The sequence below is a fragment of the Giraffa tippelskirchi genome, chromosome 2, assembly GCF_054371585.1.
Source record: "Giraffa tippelskirchi isolate mGirTip1 chromosome 2, T2T-mGirTip1v1.2.pri, whole genome shotgun sequence".
In the NCBI taxonomy this organism is placed as follows: domain Eukaryota; kingdom Metazoa; phylum Chordata; class Mammalia; order Artiodactyla; family Giraffidae; genus Giraffa; species Giraffa tippelskirchi.
In genome coordinates, this window is record NC_137276.1 from 146862636 (window position 1) to 146883491 (window position 20856).

Below are 20856 nucleotides of genomic sequence, written 5' to 3' on the forward strand. Positions count from 1 at the left end.
ACCTCACCAGAGCTGGGCGTTCCACAGAATGGTTTGTGGTGATATTCACAGGAAGGTATTTTGAAGTAGTGGGTCTTCTGTCCAAATTTCCCTTGGGAATCTGAGAATAGGAAGATACTTGCTAAATATTGGAGACCTGGAATCCCAAAGAGCTCTAACTTCTTCAGAAATTTCAACAATGTTAATTTTCATCACTTCAAAATAGATGGAAACAATGAAAAAAACATTACCATAAGCCACACCAGGTACATGCTTGATTACTCTTAGAGTCAGTCTAGTGAGCTAAGTGAGCTAAGACTGTGCATGCAGACTCAGTCACTTTAGTTATGTCTGACTCTTTCTGCCTCTATGGACTGTAGCCTTCAAGGCACCTCTGTCCATGGGATTCTCCAGACAAGAATACTGGAGTGGGTTGCCAAGCCTTTCTCCAAGGGATCTTCCTGACCCAAGGATTGAATTAGCATCTCCTACATCTCCTGCCTTGCAGGCAGATTCTTTACCCACTGAGCCACCTGGGAAGTTAGACTACTGAGTTGTAAACACAGAGATATGTAGAAATTACATCTAAGGTTTGTAATGAAATATGTTAAGAAAGGGAAGACAGTGGCCCTGTTCCCCTTTTTAATTTTTTTTAATTTTTATATAATTTAAAGGTTACTTTCCATTTATAATTATTACAAAATATTGCCTATACTTCACATAGTGTGGTGGCTTCCCACGTGGTGCTAGTGGTAAAGAACCTACCCACCAGTGCAGAAGGCATAAGAGGCATGGGTTTGGTCCCTAATTTGGGAAGATAACCTGGAGGAGGACATGGCAACCCACTTCAGTATTCTTGCCTGGAGAATCCCTCGGACAGAGGAGCCTTGTGGGCTATGTTCCATAGGATCACACAAAGTCAGATGAAACTGAAAAGACTTAGCACGCATGCACCCCATGTATACAATATTTCCTTGAGTCTATCTTGTGGTCCTGTTTTCTATACACTTCCATCCTAGTCGTAGATATAATTGAGTATAAGAAAAGAGCTTGAGAAGTCAGAGCTAGAACCATACTCATGTATAAACAGTACAAATTTTTATTTTTTCATTTAATCATTAATCAAATATGTTCATGTCTTCTCTTTCAAGTCACTGCTTGATCTTGTGAATAACATAAAGATAAATGAGATATAGTTCACAGAGTTGCTTGTCGATAAAGGGAATAAAATACTTACACGAATAATAAGACTACCATAAGGGCAATACAAATCAAAGACTGTGGAAGGAAGGAATTTGAACTAAACTTTGAAACCTGGGTCAAAGAGAAAAGGGGCATTTCGTTAAAGACAATGTGTGTAGAGCCTATTTGTAAATGAGTAGCATTAGAAAATGTCAGCAATTTTTGAAATTTAGGAAGATCTAATTTTTGGTAGGGAGATTCCAAGATGGCCACCAAGATTCCTGCTCCCTGGGTCCATGCTGTATATAATCCCCTTTCTAGAATGTGAAAGAATCCTGCTAATACAGTACTTGTCATTCTGTGATGAGGTTACTGACATGGGAAAAGATGAAGGGATTTTTGTAGATGTAATTAAGGTCCCTAATTACTTTACTTTGAGTTAATGTGCTGATTTTCATTTTCACTTCCTCTTTCTTCTATTTTGACAAAGTTCAATTCTCATTCTCACCCATTCTTAGTCTTACTCTGATAAACTACCCAGAAGTGAAAATACTCTGAGGTATCAAAGAAAAAAACAAAACAAATGCTTGAAATAATGGGGTCTGCCAATAATTCTGTCATGGTCAGTAGTGGTAGGGTTCCCCATCTTTTCCCATCTTATTCATATTTGGGTTAAGGCAAAGGTTGGCGTTAGAAACAGGATTTTGACCTGAGTCAAGGTCACAGGATTTCATAAATTGGCTGGTAGAATTAATGATGCTTCATTTTGTTCAGTAAACTAGCTTCTTCTCTCTCCTAAATGTTGTCAAATACTGTATCTTTATGAGAATTGGTCCTAATGGTAAGAAGTACTGAAGATTGTGGTATCTTTCTTTCATCCAGCCAATAAATTTATGCCAGTGCTCAATATCTTCCTTTACCTTAGAATTAGAGTAATTAAGATTTGTAAAAATATGCTGGTAAATGCCAGTCTCTTCAGAGTGCCTTATCTGCACTTTCGCCATTTTCAAACTTGAGAGCTTAGTAAGTGTTTTCATGGGTCTGTATTCCTTTCTACATTTTTGAGGTACATTATACATGATTTCAAATAAAAAGAGAAAATAAAGCTTTACATCCAACAGATTATTAAATATTTGAGAAAAAGGAACTCCTGTGGGAGGCAAATTGGTATTTTGTACTTCATTGAAAAGTTAAAAAGTTGTTCAGACTCATAAAAGAGTATTACCATTTACTTCAGCCAAAATTTTTTGATTATTGAATACTTTAGTATTTAATGTTTAATCTTTTGTGGTCAGAGGGAAAACTATATATCTAAATAGACAGGTAGTTGTTGCAGCTACATATAATGAGATGATCAATAAAAGACTTTCAAGCATAAAGCTGCATTAGGATAAAATTCTGAGGGAGAAAAATGGAGATATGAGTTTAAGGACAAAAGTGAGTGATGTGAAAATTCTGACTGTTAAAGAAGATCATGTTTAAGTGCATTTTAAATGTATTATTGTGGTTTTCAAATTATTTTTATTTCATTGAATACATATAAAGTAATTAATTATATAATAAACATTATTATGTTTATTAAAGGCATGATTATTTAGAATTACATTGTTATAATAATTTAAACTTGTACTGAAATTTTTTCAATACCAACTTAAAAATATATGAGAGAATATGTGGTTTTGTAATACTCTTCTAGAGGATCTGTGGACAGAAAGTTTCAAGTCTCAAGGTGAGAGAGACAGTGTTGGAAAGGTAATTGAGTGCATTTTAGCCTGTTGGGGAAAAGCACAGAAATTGCATTCAGTAAGCAAGAGCAAGTAGAAGACAGTTTGAGGAGAGTAGTGACATTTTTTACTGAGGATGCCCTGATCGAGTCCCTCATAGTCGCCATATACTTTGTAAGGCTCTGTGATCCAAACTGTGCTTCAGGAGTATCTAAGTGTTGTACAAATCAAACTTCATGATATAAGCAAATGTTTCGCTATTGACTTGACTTGGGATAATCAATTTTAGAGTCATCTTCTGTTGACTGTATGTTTGATTACCCCTATGGGTATGGTCCAACCCTTCTGAGCAACACTGACGGCAATATTAGAGGCTAGTACCATCTCAGGCCAACTTACCCAGGGAAACCGTGGAGTTAGGGAGCACCTATTTACCCCAGTCCTGAATTTATGGACCCCCAAGCAGATAAGCATCACTGACTCAAAGGACATGAGTTTGAGCAAGCTCCGGAAGATGGTGAAGGGCAGGGAAGCCTGGCATACTGCAGCCCATGAGGTCACAGAGAGTAGGACAAAACTGAGTGACTAAACAACAAAGCAGATAAGTAAAAGAGGCCAAACATGGGGAGGGAAATGCTATGTAACTCTATTCCTATATTGACTTGACCACAACCAGTGGAAAAAGAGATCAGCATTCCCCAGAGCTGAATGCTTATGTTAACCATTTTATATAGATGTCAACTTCTTATTCTTCACTATGTCATTTTTTGTGTGTGTGGTACAAACCTCTCGTCTACTTTTCCCTAAACCTTTTATCAAGGAGTTGATTAGATCAAGTATCTTATTGCCTCTTATTACTTACTGGGTTCATTTATTTGCTTATTTTCTCATAATATCACAAATATTCTGATATCATAATGGATAAGGATCTCTATTGTCATTATCTTCAGAGGATAACATGAGCTATTCATCTTCAGTTGGATTTTCTGCTTCAAGAGATAAAATCTATATGCTTAACTTATCCCACTTGTATGATAGCAAACTTTATATGGTGTAAACTTCCTTATTCTGACTTGCTCTCCAAAAGCTCTTGCTAACTTAACATGTAACCTAGAATTCACTCTTTTGTAAATTCTGTATTTGCTAAATGCCTTTCTCCTTTATCTAGTAATAAATTCACCTTTTGATAAATGATGCCATCTTATCATTTTCAAATTCGTAAAATGAAGATGACTATGGTAGCTCAGCAGTAAAGAATCTACCTGCCAAAGTAGGAGATGTGGGTTTGATCTCTGGGTCAGGAAGATACCCTGCAGAAGGAAATGGCAACCCACTCCAGTATTCTTGCCTGAGAAATCCCATAGACAGTGGAGCCTGGTGGGCTATAGTCCATGGGGTCACAAAAGAGTCAGACACAACTTAACAACTAAACAACACCAGCAAAATAGTAGCAGTCAACTAATTTATTAGAATGTGTTCTGCACATCCTACCACTTTTTTTTTAATGAAAGATAAAGATTTACTCTCTTAACAACTTTCAGATATACAATATCGTTAACCATAGTTACCATGCTATACATTACATCACCAGGGGTTCTTTAGTTTATAACTGGAAGTTTGTACCTTTTGACCACCTTCACCCATTTTGCCCTCACCTGAACCCCTTCTGCCTCCAGCAATCACCAATTTGTTTTCTCTTTATAGGAATCTTTTTTTTTTTTTTTTCAGATTCCACATAGAAGTGAAATCATTCAGTATTTGTCTTTCTCTGTCTGACTTATTTCACTTAGTGTAATGCCCTGAAGTTTCATCCATAGTGTCCCAAAGAGCAGGATTTCTTTCTTTTTTATAGATGAAAAATATTACATTTTACATATCATATTTTGTTCATTCATTTATTCTTCAATAGACACTGAAGTTGTGTTCATGTCTTGGCTACTGTAAATAATGCTGCAGTGAACTTGGGGGTGCAGCTTATCTCTTCAATATAGTTATTTCATTACCTTCAGAAGTACCTAGCAGTGGGATTGCTGGATCATAATGGTAGTTCTAATTTTAATTTTTTGAGGAACCTTCATGCCATTTTCCATAGTGGCTGCGCCAATTTCATTCATTCCTATGAACAATGCACATGGATTCTCCTTTCTCCACATCCAAGCCAATGCTTGTTATTTCTTGTCATTTTGATGACAGTCATTTTAACAAATGTAAGGTAAAATCTCATTTTTTAATTTATTTTTTTATTGAAGGATAATTGCTTTACAGAATTTTGTTGTTTTCTGTCAAACCTCAACATGAATCAGCCATAGGTATACATATATCCCCTCCCTTTTGAACCTCCCTCCCACCTCCCTCCCCACCCCACCCCTCTAGGTTGATACAGAGCTCCTGTTTGAGTTTCCTGAGCCATAGAGCAAATTCCTGCTGGCTATCTATTTTACATATGGTAATATAAGTTTCCATTACTCTTTCTGTACATCTCACCCTCTCCTCCCCTCTCCCCATGTCCATAAGTCTATTCTCTATGTCTGTTTCTCCATTGCTGCCCTGTAAATAAATACTTCAGTACCATTTTTCTAGATTTTGTATATGTGTGTTAGAATACAATATTTATCTTTCTCTTTCTGACCCACTTCACTCTGTATAATAGGTTTTAGGTTCATCCACCTCTTCAGAACTGACTTGAATGCATTCCTTTTTATGGCTGAGTAATATTCCATTGTGTATATGTACCACAATTTCTTTACCCATTCATCTGTTGATGGGCATCTAGGTTGCTTCCATGTTCTAGTTATTGTAAATAGTGCTGCAATGAACAATGGAATACATGTGTCTTCTTCAGTTTTGGTTTCCTCAAGGAATATGCCTGGGAGTGGAATAGCTGGGTCAGATGGTGGTTTTGTTCCTAGTTTTTCAAGGAGTCTCCATACGGTCTTTCATAGTAACTGTATCAATTTACATTCCCAGCAACAGTGTAAGAGCATTCCCTTTTCTCCACACCCTTTCCAGCATTTATTGTTTGTAGACTTTTTGATAATGGCCATTCTGACCAGTGTGAGGTGATATCTCATTGTAGTTTTGATTTGCATTTCTATAATAATGACCAATGTTGAGCATCTTTTCATGTGTTTGTTAGTCATCTGTATGTCTTCTTTGGAGGGATGTCTGTTTAGGTCTTTTTTCCCACTTTTTGATTGGGTTGTTTGTTTTTCTGGCATTGAGTTATATGAGCTGCCTCTATATTTTGGAAATTAATCCTTTGACAGTTGTTTCATTTGGTATTATTTTCTCCTACTCTGAGGGTTGTCTTTTCACCTTACTTATAGTTTCCTTTGCTGTGCAAAAGCTTTTAAGTTTAATCAGGTCCCACTTGTTTACTTTTGTTTTCATTTCCATTACTCTAGGAGGTGGGTCATAGAGGATCTTGCTTTGATTTATGTCATCGAGTGTTCTACCTATGTTTTCCTCTAAGAGTTTTATAGTTCTGGTCTTAAATTTAGGTTTTTAATCCATTTTGAGTTTATTTTTGTATATGGTGTTAGGAAGTTTTCTAATTTTGTTGTTTTACATGTAGCTGTCCAGTTTTCCCAGCACCATTTATTGAAGAGGCTGTCTTTGCCCCATTGTATATTCTTGCCTCCTTTATAAAAAATAAGGTACCCATAAGTGCATTGGTTTATTTCTGGGCTTTTGATCTTATTCCATTGGTCTATAGTTCTGTTTTTGTGCCAGTAACATACTGTCTTGATGACTGTAGCTTTATAGTATAATCTGAAGTCAGGAAGGTTGATTCCTCCAGCTCCATTCTTCTTTCTCAAGACTGCTTTGGCTATTCGGGGTCTTTTGTGTTTCCATATGAGTTGTGAAACTTTTTGTTCTAGTTCTGTGAAAAAAATGCCATTGGTAATCTGAAAGAGATTGTATTGAATCTGTAGATTACATTTGGTTGTATAGTCATTTTCACAATATTGATTCTTCCTACCCAGGAACATGGAGTATCTCTCCATCTGTTTGTGTTGTCTTTGATTTCTTTCATCAGTGTCTTATAATTTTCAGTGTATAGTTCTTTTGTCTCCTTAGGTAAGTTTATTCCTAGATATTTAATTCTTTTTGTTGCAGTGGTGAATGGCATTGATTCCTTAATTTCTCTTTCTGATTTTTCATTGTTAGCACATAGAAATGCAAGTGATTTCTGTATCCTGCAATTTTGCTAAATTCACTGATTAGCTCTAGTGATTTTCTGATAGTATCTTTAGAGTTTTCTATGTACAGTATCATGTCATCCACAAACAGTGAGAGCTTTACTTCTTTTCCGATCCAGACTCTTTTTACTTCTTTTTCTTCTCTGATTGCTGTAGCTAGGAGTTCAAGAACTATTTTGAATAATATTGGTGAAAGTGGACACCCTTGTCTTGTTCCTTATCTTAGGGGGAATGCTTTCAGTTTTTCTCCATTAAGAATAATGTTTGCTGTAGGCTTATCATATAAGGCCTTTACTATGTTGAGGTAGGTTCCTTCTGTGCCCATTTTTTGGATAGTTTTAATCATAAATGGGTGCTGAATTTTGTCAAAGGCTTTTTTTTCTGCATCTATTGAGATCATCATATAGTTTTTATCTTTCAATTTTTAATATGATATATCACATTGATTTGAGTGTATTGAAGAATCCTTTCATTCCTGGAATAAACCCAACTTGATCATGGTGTATGAGCTTTTTGATGTGTTGCTGAATTCTGTTTACTAAAATTTTGTTGAGGATTTTTGCATCTATGTTCATCAGTGATATTGGCCTGTAGTTTTCTTTTTGTGTGTTGTCTGTCTGGTTTTGGTATCAGGGTGATGGTGGCCTTGTAGAATGAGTTTGGAAGTGTTCCTTCCTCTGCAATTTTTTGAAAGAGTTTTAGAAGGATAGGCATTAGCTCTTCTCTAAATATTTGATAGAATTCTCCTGTGAAGCCATCTGGTCCTGGGCTTTTGTTTTTTGGGAGACTTTTTTTTATCACAGCTTCAATTTCAGTGCTTGTAATTGGGTTGTACATAATTTCTATTTCTTCCTGGTTCAGTCTTGGAAGATTGAATTTTTCTAAGAATCTGTCCATTTCTTCCAGGTTATCGATTTTACTGCCATATAGTTTTTCATAATAGTCTTCTCAAAAAACCAGCTTTTAGTTTTATTAATCTTTACTATTGTTTCTTTCATTTCTTTCTCATTTATTTCTGCTTGGATCTTTATGATTTCTTTCATTGTACTAATTTTGGGGGTTTTTTGTTGTTCTTCTTCTTCTTTTTCCAGTTGCTTTAGGTGTAAAGTTAGGTTGTCTATTTGATGTTTTTCTTGTTTCTTGAAGTCAGATTGAATTGCTATAAAATTCCCTCTTAGGACTGCTTTTGCTGCATCCCATAGGTTTTGAGTTGTATTTTCATTGTAATGTGTTTCTAGAAAATTTTTAATTTCCCTTTTGATTTCTTCAGTACCCTGTTGGTTATTTAGAAATGTGTTGTTCAATCTCCATGTGTTTGTGTTTCTTACAGTTTTTTTCTTGTAACTGGTATCTAGTGTCATAGTGTTGTAGTCAGAGAATATATTTGATATGATATCAATTTTCTTAAATTTACTAAGGTTTGATTTGTGACCCAAGATGTAGTCTATCCTGGAGAATGTTCCATGTGCACTTGAGAAGGTGTATTCTTCTGTATTTGGATGGAATATCCAAAGAAGATATCAATGAGATGCATCTCATCTAATGTATCATTTAAAACTTTTGTTTCCTCATTAATTTTCTGTTTTGATTATCTGTCCATTGGTGTGAGTGGGGTGTTAAAATCTCCTACTATTATTGTGTTACTGTCAATATCTTCTTTTATGTCTGATAGTGTTTGTCATATGTATTGAGGTGCTCCAATGTTGGGTGCATAGATATTTACAATCATTATGTCTTCCTCTTGGATTGATCCCTTGATCGTTATGTAGTATCCTTCCTTATCTCTTGTAATCTTTATTTTAAGGTCTATCTTATCCCATATGAGGATTGATACTCCAGCTTTCTTTCACTTCCCATTTGCATGGAATATACTTTTTCATCCTCTCACTTTCAGTCTATATGTGTCTTGAAGCTGAAGTGGGTTTCTTGTAGACAGAATATATATGGGTCTTGTTTTTGTATCCTTTCAGCCAGTCTGTGTCTTTTGGTTGGAGCATTTAATCCATTTACATTTAAAGTAGTTATAGATATATTTGTTCCTATTTCCATTGTCTTAATTGTTTGGGGTTGATTTTGTAGATCTTTTTTCTTCTCTTGTATTTCTTGACTATATAATTCCATTTAGCATTTATTGTAAAGCTGATGTGGTGGTACTGAATTCTCTTAACTTTTGATTGTCTGAAAAGCTTTTTATTTCTCCATTAATTTTGAATGAGATCCTTGCCAGGTACAGTAATCTTGGTTATAGATTTTTCCTTTTCAGTGCTTTAAATATATCCCACCATTCTCTTCTGGCCTGCAGAGTTTCTGCTGAAAGATCAGCTGTTAAGCAAATGGGTTTCCTTTGTATGTTACTTGTTGCTTCTCCCTTGCTGCTTTTAATATTCTGTCTTTATGTTTAGTCTTTGTTAGTTTGATTAGTATGTGTCTTGGCGTGTTTCTCCTTGGGTTTATCCTGTATGGGACTCTTTGTGCCTCTTGGACTTAATTGACTATTTCCTTTTTCATGTTGGGGAAATTTTCAACTATAATCTCTTCAAAAAATTTTTCATACCCTTTGTTTTTCTATTCTTCTCCTGGGAGTCCTATAATTTGAATGTTGGTGTGTTTGATATGGTCCCAGAGTTTTCTGACACTGTCCTCAGTTCTTTTCATTCTTTTTAATTATTCTGCTCTTCAGAAGTTATTTCTACCATTTTATCTTCCAGCTCACTGATCTGTTCTTCTCCTTCAGATACTCTGCTATTGATTCCTTCTAGAGTATTTTTAATTTCAATAATTATGTTGTTTGTCTCTGCATGTTTATTCTTTAATTCTTCCAGGTCTTTGTTAATTGATTCTGGCATTTTCTCCATTTTGTTTTCAAGGGTTTTGATCATCTTTACTACCATTATTCTGAATTCTTTTTCAGGTAGTTTGCCAATTTCCTCTTCATTTATTTGGACTTTTGTGTTTCTAGTTTGTTCCTTCATTTATGTAGTATTTCTCTGCCTTTCCATTATTTTTTTTTTAACTTATTTTGTTTGACGCCTCCTTTTCCCAGGCTTTAAGGTTGAATTCTTTCTTCCTTTTGGTTTCTGCCCTCCTAAGGTTGGTCCAGTGGTTTGTGTAAACTTCATAGAGGGTGAGATTTGTGCTGAGTTTTTTTTTGTTTGTTTGTTTTTCCTCTGATGGGCAAGGTTGAGTGAGGTGGTAATCCTGTCTGCTGATGATTAGGTTTGTATTTTTGTTTTGTTTATTGTTTAGATGAGGCTTCCTGCACAGGATGATACTGGTGGGTGGGTGATGCCCGGTCTTGTATTCCAGTGGTTTCCTTTGTGTGAGTTCTCAATATTTGATACCGCCTAGGATTAGTTTTCTGGTCTTCTAGGGTCTTGGAGTCAGTGCTCCAACTCCAAAGGCTCATGGCTCAATCTTGGTTCACAGAGAGAGAGAGAGACGAGGGAGCAGTGCCCTCTAGTTATAAAGAAGGTCTAAGGCCACCTCTGGACTTCCCTGGTGGCTCAGATGGTAAAAACTCTGCCTGTCTGAAGCAAGGTCCTGGAGTGACACCCTACTGTTTGCAGCTGATGGCAGTCGGGATACGGTGGCCACATCCTACCACTTTAAGAAGAGCTATACTTTTCAAGATCAAAGGAGGGATTTGGAAAGGTCTGTCAGTTGTGTTTTTCCTTGAAAAGTGAAATAAATAAGTACACTTCCTTGGATAATTTTAAAAGGTATGTTGCTATTCCCCATAGACCTGGAACAGAAGCATGCATCTATGAGGTTGAAAACAGCTGAGATCCTCCAAGGGGAAAAAAAATGCTATTTTAATATGCAGTAGTATCCTTCTCCCCAGATGCTATTTATACTTTAATACTGAAAAATGCTAAAGCATTACTGACTCTTTAAATGTGGGTAAAACATCTACTACTTATATAGATCAGGGCTGTTTTATCCAATGGATGCTTTATCAGCTGACAGATTGGTTGGTAGCTGGCAGGCCCTCATTTGTCTCTTAATTTAACGTGAGGCTAAATCAAATATTGCTGTTTACCAATAGAAAGACTTCATCAAACGTCTGTAACTTGGTCACATGCAGCTTAATAAGATGAAATTCTATTATCATAATTGGTTTGTTTCTTCACAATTAGATATTCTTCCAGAAATTTTCAGTGTCATTTGTTGCTCATCTTTCTGTTTAAAGATCCATTGATTGTCTTGTTTGGGGCTGTATGCCTAGATATCCAGAAAACAAAATAAAAGAATGAGGTTATTATCACAGCTGAATCACCATTCATTGCTGCAAGTATCATTTTCTGACACTGAGATCTGAAAATGATCACCACACAGGATATAACTATACTATATATGTGTGGGAACTTTAAAAGAGGTATGCTTTTCTTCATACAAAGACAGTTTAAAATAACAGTTTATTAAAGGAAAATGCAACTTTTGGCAGAGTGTGTTTTATATAGCCCCAGATTTATATAAACTTTATTTTTCCTTGATGATACTAAGTAATGGATTGTATAGTGTTTATTTTGATGCCTCTGTTAAGAAGATAGATATGGATTATTCTCACTTACTAGTTCCCTAAAGTCTTATAGCATAATCTTCACTAGAACACTGGAAACACTGTAACACTTGGTAAATTTTTGTCCTATCAAAATCCTGTTTGCTCTCATAAAATGGACTTGTCTTCTTGTTTCATATTTAATTTTGTACATATTGTGGACCAAAGTTCTGCATTTTAGTTGCCTAGTTATAATAGTTAATTGACTAAATAAATTTCCTCCCCAAATCCATCCCACTAATTACCTAATTTGCTGTTTGTATAAAAGTGTACACATTCATGTTGCTGTAAGATTTATTCTTTACCCATCTGACATAAATGCATAGCAAATATAGTTGAGTGCAGATGACAATAAATGATTTATTTTCTAAATTCTGAAATTTAATTTGTCATTTGAAGAAGAAACTTTGAAGTGGAAATGCTTGGAATGCATTTACTTACAGACTTAATTAGGAGAAAAAAGCCTAGGATTTAGAAAGAAATGCTGAATAATAAACCTTAAAAATTGATCAGTAGCAATTTATTATTGATTATTTAAGAAAAATTTTCTTCAAACTATAGAAGTTTTATGAATGGAAAAAATTGTCAAATTCCAATATAATGTGCTATAGGATAACAATATACTCTAGAATGAAATTTTTTATTAATGTGTGTAATGTTGAATATTGCACCCATAATTCTTGGATGCACCAGTTGACCCTGGATTTATCAAATGCAAAGAAAATCTCAGATAATATGCAAAGAGAGACAATAGTTTTGGTACCCTGTTACTATTTTTTTCATTTGGTCATAGAATTTTCTAGAAAGTCTTATCAAGATAGTAAAGGAAAGGAGACTTAAGAGTAATTGCTGCTTGCCTGAAGTAATAGATGGCCCATGTGGCTCAGTGGTAAAGAATCTTCCTGACAATGTAGGAGACACAGGGTCAATCCTTGGGTCAGGAAGATCCCCTGAAGAAAGAAATGGCAACCTGCTCTAGTATTCTTGCCTGGAAAATCCCATGGACAGAGGAGCCTGGAAGGCTACAGACCATGGGGTCGCAGAGAGCCTTACCTGTGTGCTAATTCTTTCTAAAAAAAAAAATAATAATAATAATGAGCATATTGCTCTTAATTAAAGACTCTTTCTTAATTAAAGAAGATTCTTTCTTGTAAGATAAAAACCAACTTTTTCCTACTGTGTTCTATGTATATATGTTAACTATGTATTTATCCCAAATTGCAAATTTTAAGGACACACAGGTAATGTACAATAAAGTTAGAAGTAGGTACAATTTTTATCTACTTCTCTGCTATTTGAAAATTCAACAAGAACCAAATATTACCTTTTTAACCAGTAAAAATAAAGATAGTAACATGTCTGAAAAATAAGAACAGTAAATTCTGCTTAGTGGAAAAATGGACCTTTAAGCAGAGGCTAGCTGAACTTTCCTCTCTTCTGTGCTGAAATTAAATAATATGCCATTTGTTATATTCTCTACAGATAGCAAATGGTCCATGGACAAAGAGCAAACACTGTTGTCACAGTTGTATTCATTTTAAACAGATCCAGAGAATATTTATTATAGAACACACATGGGCAGTGTTTTTTTTTTTTTTAATTTTTTTTTAAAGATTAAGCTAAATACCACTGATTGACTATTGGTTTTATAGTGACTAGTAGCACTCTGTGGAAAAAAATATTGTCTTTCAGAAATCTAAGTATGCTATTTTATATACTTTTTTTAGTTAGAAAAATATAACCAGTGAATATATGTTCTAAATAATAAAATAGCTCTCTCTTTTTGTGTGGATTGGCATCTTGGAATTGTCATCATCAAATAAAGACATAACTATGTAATTTTTATATTTTATTCTGCAATTACTGGAATGTATGACATTTGCAGACAGATTATCTTGTGAAAAGATTATACACAAATATTCAAAAATAGCTACTGTCCTTATGTATAGATTATTTCAGTAATTCTTAGTCTTTGTCACATAGCCTGCTGGGTAAATTAATGTCCACAAATTTTGGTGCATGAATGATTTTAGGGGCTTATGTTCTGGGCAAACATTCTAATTTGGGGATATAAGACAGATAAATATGCCTAATTTTTATATTTAATGTAAATATAAAACTTTATTATTTAAAAGCACAACTTCCTTTTAAGGAAAATGGGTCCTTAAATAAAGTCTAAGGGTAGTAGCTTACTGGGCTGTTAATAGAGCCCCTTCATGTGAACACTTAGATCAGTTTTGGATATTCAGAGGTGTTCCTGGGGCTGAGTTCAAAAGATGAGGCCAAAGAAAGATGAATATCATAGTGAAGAGAAGTCTGAGAGGGATGGAAAGAGCAAAGGAAAGAAGAACGAGGGCTGATTGAGAGGGGAACCAGCAATATCGCGAAAGCCTGTGTGTTCCATAGGGTCATTTATCTGATGGAAAATTCCTATTATGGGCTGAATGAAAGTGCTTCTGCAATAGGAAACTCTAACATTCAACTTACAGTTCTTAACCTTTTGTAGATAAATTGTACTTTGATCCATTATCATGTTTTAATAATAACTGTAATAATAATAATAATAATAGCTTGGCTGAGGGGAGAGTAGGTGGAAGAGTGGATGGAAGACATGGGGGAGGGGGAGGCTACCCTGGCACAGTCTTCGAGGCTTCTGCAGTTGAGGCCTGGGGCCAAGAAGGAAAGTATTTGTGTGTATATATGTGTGTGTATGTGTGCACGAGTGAAAGAGTAAGAGGGAGTTTGTGTGCGTGCAAGCACATGTGTCTTGCCCAGGACCACTATACCCTGTGTATGTATGCATGTTTTTTTAAAAAAGAAAAAAAAATGGAAAAAAAATCTGAACAATATATGTTTTATTTGCTTTAAAAAAAAAAATACTTTTCACACAAAAGTTTTCTATGAGTAATGTTTGTTAGCTTCCATTTTTACTAATGACCATGATCAAGTGCCCTGTTTATGTTGATACAATGAAGACAAGGTATAATACACATAAGACAGCCAGATAGTTCTTAAAGTAATTCTGTAGAAGCAAGGGTTAAGGTTAGAAGTGTCCATAAAGAACAAGCTCCCTAGAAGTTTGTAGAAATTTTTGGTGGGACACTAGTCTTCCCTTAAGGTGTGCGTGCATTCTGTCGCTCAGTTGTGTCTGACTCTTTGTGACCCCATGGACTGCAGCCTGCCAGGCTTCTCTGTCCACGGGGATTCTCCAGGCAAAAACACTGGAGTGGGTTACTAAGCCTTCCTCCAGGGGATCTTCCCAACCCAGGGATCAAACCCAGGTCTCTCACATTTCAGGTAGATTCTTTACCATATGAGTCACCAGAGAAGTCCAGGAGTACTGGTGTGAGTAGCTTATCCCTTCTCTATGGCATAAATAGGGAAAGGGCTGAAGGCAATCACACTTTCTTTTAAAAAGTCTGGTAACTGCAGTTGACATATTTCATAAATATTTAAAATCATAAGAAATCATGGCAAGGATAGGTTTGAAGTTTGAATTCTGCAGTTGCTTCAAAAATCACTCATAAAAACCTTCCAAAATCAGTGGCTTGGGATTTCATGCTAGCACTTTTCCCATCTGAAGTATGCATTCCTTCATCTGTTTGTTAAATAGCTATCATGTACCTACTCTACATGAGACGCTGTGTTAGGCTCAGGAAATACAAACAAAAATAAGTCATTGTTATTCTCATAAAGAGGGCTTCCCAATTGGCTCAGTGGTAAAGAATCCTTCTGCCAATGCAGGAGCTGCAGCAGACATATGTTTGGTCCCAGAGTCGGGAAGATCCCCTGGAGAAGAAAACAGCAACCCACTCCAGTATTCTGAACTAACCAAAGACAAATATGTTGTTTCTTAAGAGAAAGATTCAATGTTGTAAAGATGTTATTTATCTCAAATTACTGTATAAACTCAATGCAGTTTTAGTAAAAATTACAATAGGGCCTTTTCTGAACTTTATGAATGGATTTTTTCTGTAAGTGTAATTATTTATAATAGCCAAGAAATATTTAGAACTCACTAAGCTATTTATTTTAACATTGTGTATAAAAGCAACAACAAAAACCCAAACCTTAAAGATTGATTATGAAATACTGTGGAAAGAGAATATTAATCAGTTACTGATACACACTATGAGTGCTACAGGATAGTAGAAAATGGTAATAATTTTAATGATATATGTGAAAACAAAATGTCGCTATTGGATAATGCAAACCTAAAAATATGAATACATGAGGACAAAATAGATAACATGAAAAAATAATGTGTTAGAGATGAAGATAAAATGTTTTAATCTTAAAATGTCTCATAGAGTTGATATATCATTTTCAATACAACAAAAATAAAAAAACCCCAGCAAGTTGGATCATAAGAGATTTACAATACAGAAAACATTAATTGAAAATTTATTTTTCTTCTAAAGTCATACAGTTTAGAATGCTATTTTCATTTAAAAGAAATAGAGTAATAAATAATTACCATGAGCTTATTCCTCTTGTGGCCATCCCACGTCCTTAGCCATGAGTCTTGGTGCCCTCCGAAGTTTCCATGTGTAAATGGCTAAGTTAAGACCTTCTCTCACACTTCTGTTGTACATAGAATCATAGAAGCTTAAATTCTGAAAGAAATGCTTCAGGATTTTATAATTTAATCTTTTACTTTGAATTTAATCTTTACATGTAATCTTTTTAATGCTTCTGCTTGAAGATTTACCAAGATCTGTAAGTCTGTTTGGTGAGGCTGACCATGCCCTGTAGGATGAGCCTAATGACAAATCTTCCTGTGTACTGAACAAAATCTTCACTATTTATTTGGTTTTGTCCTCTGTTCTTGGTTTTGTCCTCTGGTCCTGGGTTTGTCCTTTTGAATATAGAGAAGTGTTACTTCTTCTAGTAGGCCTCCAGGTGTTTGATGCCAGTTTAATGTTGTCGTTCCCTTGTGGCTCAGCTGGTAAAGAGTCTGCCTGCCATGCAGGAGAGCTGGGTTCAATCCCTGGGTTGGGAAGATCCCCTGGAGAAGGGAAAGGCTACCCACTCCAGTATCCTGGCCTGGAGAATTCCATGGACTGTATAGTCCATGGGGTCACAAAGAGTCGGACATGGCTGAGTGACTTTCACTTTTGTCATCTCAACATTTTCAACGTCTGCAACCCCGTCTCATGTAACGTTGCTCATCTCTCAATATTTTCTTCACCTTCTTTGATAGCTACTTTAGTTTCACATACCCAAATCAAATATGCTCTCCAGATGTAGACTAACCACTGTAGAGGACAGTAGGAATGTTATAAATTCTACACATGAAAAAATGAAAGTCATGTCTGACTCTTTGCAATCCCATTGCGACCCCTTGGACTGTAGCCTATCAGGCTCCTCTGTCCATGGGATTCTCCAGGCAAGAATACTGGAATGGGTAGCCATTCCCTTCTTCAGGGGGACTTCCTGACCCATGGATTGAACATAATGTAGTTTAAAATTGTATTTTTTAAAAAATAATTTTTGACTCATGTGGACTTGCTGTTCCTAAGCACATGTTGGTATTTTTCAAACAAACTACTTAAGTTATACTTCATCTGTTCCACAACTGAGAAAATTACATTTAAGGACCACAGGTGGATCTGAACTGTATCTCTAATTTAGTCTTACTAGTTTTTAGTCTTTTGAAGTAATTTTGAATATAGACTGACACTCAACATACTACCTGGCTAACTCAGTTTTTATTTATCAGCAAATTTAAATGGCATACCATTTAGTCTTTAAAGTTAGTAACCAAAATATTTAACTGATCAAGATGACATTGCCTTGTCACTAGAAAAGACCAGGTTGGTATGGTAGCTATTGTTAGTTTGTTTAGCTTCAAGCTAACTCCACTGTACTCTTGTCCAGTTCACACTTTTTATCAGAGTCCCAAGAATATCATGAGACTTTATTAAATCCCATCCTGTAGGAAAAAATATGAACAGGAAGAGTTTTAGGATTCTCTTTTTAAAAGCAACATGATTTGTTTTCTCAAATGCAGTCTTATATGGAATCATAATTTATAGAACATAAAAAATATGAATCTACTTTGGTTGATATGTGGGTAGAAAGATTGGACACCTAAAATCATCACCTCCATTCCTCTCCAGCCCTTCCTACACTGTGGCTGCCCACAAGACTCAGGGGCGCAAGGAAAACATTTGATGACACTGATTTGCAGCATCCCATCATATCTATAAGTAGAGTCAGCTTCACTACAAAGGAAATGAGACTAATTAGGTATGGGTATAAGCAGAAGGAGCACACGCTTATACTTTGGGATCAAGTCTTCTATTTGAAATATCCTCAGAGCCTGTTTAATGCTTTTATTATATAATAGAATGTCTAAGAGAAATACTTCCAGGCTTACTGGTCTAGACATTCTCCTTTTATAATAGCAAAGTTATAATTAACACAAAAGCTAGATCCTGGTGTCTGTTACATCCTCTTACAACTCTAAGATAAAATACTTAAAAATATCTATTAAAGGGCAAAACTTACAATGGCACAGGAAACTCAAAATAAGAAAAGACCACATGCTACTGTGTGAGGGGAATTTCCAATGACTTGGAATACACATTCCTGTGTAGACACAGTCAACTTACTGTACCAGAATTGCATGGACAGCTGCATCCCCAATGTCTGCTCCTAACTTTGTGATTTAAAGATTATGTTGAACAAAAAATGTGGCAGCCAACAAACCCTGATACACGAGAACTTTGTTAGAAAATATATAATATATCCAGGATGCTAATGCCAAAATACATGAAGGAAACAATCTACTGAGTCTTTTTTTTTTTTTTTGCTTAAGTGAATATCTGCTTGTAAAATCACACCAATGTAATAATAGAATAAAAATTTGGAATGATGTATGATGGTAGGATATAGGCAGAATATAAATGAACAATTTGTGATGATACACAGAAGCCCAGTATATGCATATCGTGGTTGGTTTTTTGTCTTTTTTTTGCTTTTTCAAGTGTAACAAAAGATCCATAATCTACGATTGATTTGGGAAATCAATTTTTTTCCATTAAAACAAGCTTTCTTGGAATTCCCTGGCAGTCCAGTGGATTTTAAATTTCATTTATTTCTTACCATACTTTATTTCATTTCCTATGTTTATATGCTAAATCTATTTTTTCATGATTTTTACTTCTTTAACATTAAATTGTAATTGGAAACAGCATTAGTCTGGAATAGGTGAAGTCCTTGACATTACAGGAGAATTATGTTCCACTGTATAAGAGTCTCATGCACTTTCCTCCAATTTTCTCAGCAATCCTCTTTTTTTCTAATTTTATTCAGAAGTTATTATTTCCAGAATAAACTATGATGGAGAGTAGAGAAAGGAGAAAGTATGCATTATATCCTGTATTATGCAGTTACTCAGGAAGAATTTTGTATGTGATGCTGGGTGAGCGATAACGTGGACCATTTTAGTAGGGCACTGTTAAATATAGTTTTTTATTTACTTCCCTTGTACAAAAAGAATTACAGCACCTCTGACTCTTTACTATAGTTAGATAGGCTAATTAGAGGAAAAGGCATTTCCTTAGTGGAACAGATGACACTTCCCTTCTCCTTTCAACACAATAGAGCTGAACACATTATCCCACACAGTACTGCAGGCAGGTTTGATCTGAAAGCAAGAATTCAACAGTATGTGATATATGCTGAGTATCTGTATAGGTGTAATACTTGTAATCTTTAATCTATAAAATAAAGCATCAGTATAGAAGTTTCATGGATGGGTAAACAGGGTAATATTAAATGACATGGCATAGGGTTTATGGAAAGGCTTTTCAATATCAAGGTAAATAAAAATTATCCTAAAGATTCAGAAAGAGAACATACTTCAAAAAAAAATTTCTATAAAAAGTGAAAAATTCTTGACAATATTTTCCTTACTCTCCTAATAAAAATATAATAATATGCCTAATATGAAATGGAAACAGAGGGCAGTATTAATTATGTCTTTGGCTGCAAGTAACAATTTTGATGTGGGATAGCTGAGACAATAAACACATTGTTTTCTCATATAACTAGAAATATGGAAGTGAAGTGGATGGTATTGTAAGTGCATTGCATTTGCCAAGTTGTCATCGGGGCCTCTATTTTCTTCCAACCTAATTGCGTTGATTCCTTGTTTTGAAGATGACTTACCTCACGGTGTCAAGATGACTGCAGCAGTTCCACATGTCACTCCACACACATTAATGTGAACAAGACAGAAAGAGATGACTTTTCCTAAGTCTCTTTGGTATGGGAGAAAAGCATTGTGCAACACCTCCCAGCTGATTTCACTTCATATGGACCTGAATTGAATTATATGATATGAATGTTCCTCAAGAATTTACTGAAATGGGAAATAAAACAGCTATAACTGGTTTGAACAAATTATCTGGGGAAATTATGGCATCCATTGCAGGACTATAAGTTGAGAAAAAGATGGAATAAAGTAGTAGGTTATAGAAGGGAACTACCTAAAATAGAAAAATTAGAATTCCCATTGGAAACAATAAAGGAATGAAATTGACAAAACTGAGCTGGTGATAATAAGCTAAGAAACTCTTCTAGTTTTCTGAATAAAAGGACAAAGAAATTATAAAAAGTGAAAAAAGTTATGAAAGACAGAGTTGTGACTAAGAGTTGTGCTTATTATGATAAAGCAAAGAGTTAAAAAAAAAAAAAAAAACAAGGATAAGAGACTAATCAGACTTAGGAAAGAACATATTCATGAGGTGAAAGTAAACTTGAGCCTGTAGATTTAGCAATGACCCCACATGCTCCAGTTAAAATGAGTAGTAAGGGACATGCACTTTTACATAGCTATTCAGGGGAATTTTTTAAAAAATCACATAAAAAGGGACAAAATTATCCTAATCTCAGACTTTTATTATATGGTATTAAATTATAAAAAATCACAGTGTCTGTGGAATTTTCAAAAGAAAAAATCAGACCCAAGAATTCTAAGTGTAGCACTATAGCCAATCTAGTTTGAAAGCAAGATAATAGCTATGTTAAAGGGCTCTGAAAATACAATCCTTATATTCCTTTTCTTGCAACTGAAGATATACTTAAGTGAATAACTCAAGATAGAGAGAAAGCCTGGCATTTAACTTTGTTGAAGTTAAGTGCCAGGGACTCAAAATTCATATACTCATCTAAGATGTCATTCAAATGTAAAGATAGCACA

At 35.1% G+C, this 20856-nt stretch overlaps 2 long non-coding RNA genes across 2 annotated transcripts in view; one reads left to right on the forward strand and one right to left on the reverse strand.

Annotated features, from left to right (window-relative positions):
* The window catches only part of LOC145523559 (uncharacterized), an 880911-nt gene that overhangs the window by 803525 nt on the left and 56530 nt on the right, over positions 1–20856 (forward strand). The window lies entirely within an intron of this gene.
* The window catches only part of LOC145539399 (uncharacterized), a 55829-nt gene continuing 41965 nt past the window's right edge, over positions 6993–20856 (reverse strand). Inside the window, exons 2-3 of the long non-coding RNA XR_014077769.1 lie at positions 16123–16261; positions 6993–11308 (exon numbers count right to left, since the gene is read on the reverse strand). This is a non-coding gene — a long non-coding RNA (uncharacterized LOC145539399). The remainder of the gene's footprint in view (positions 11309–16122; positions 16262–20856) is intronic.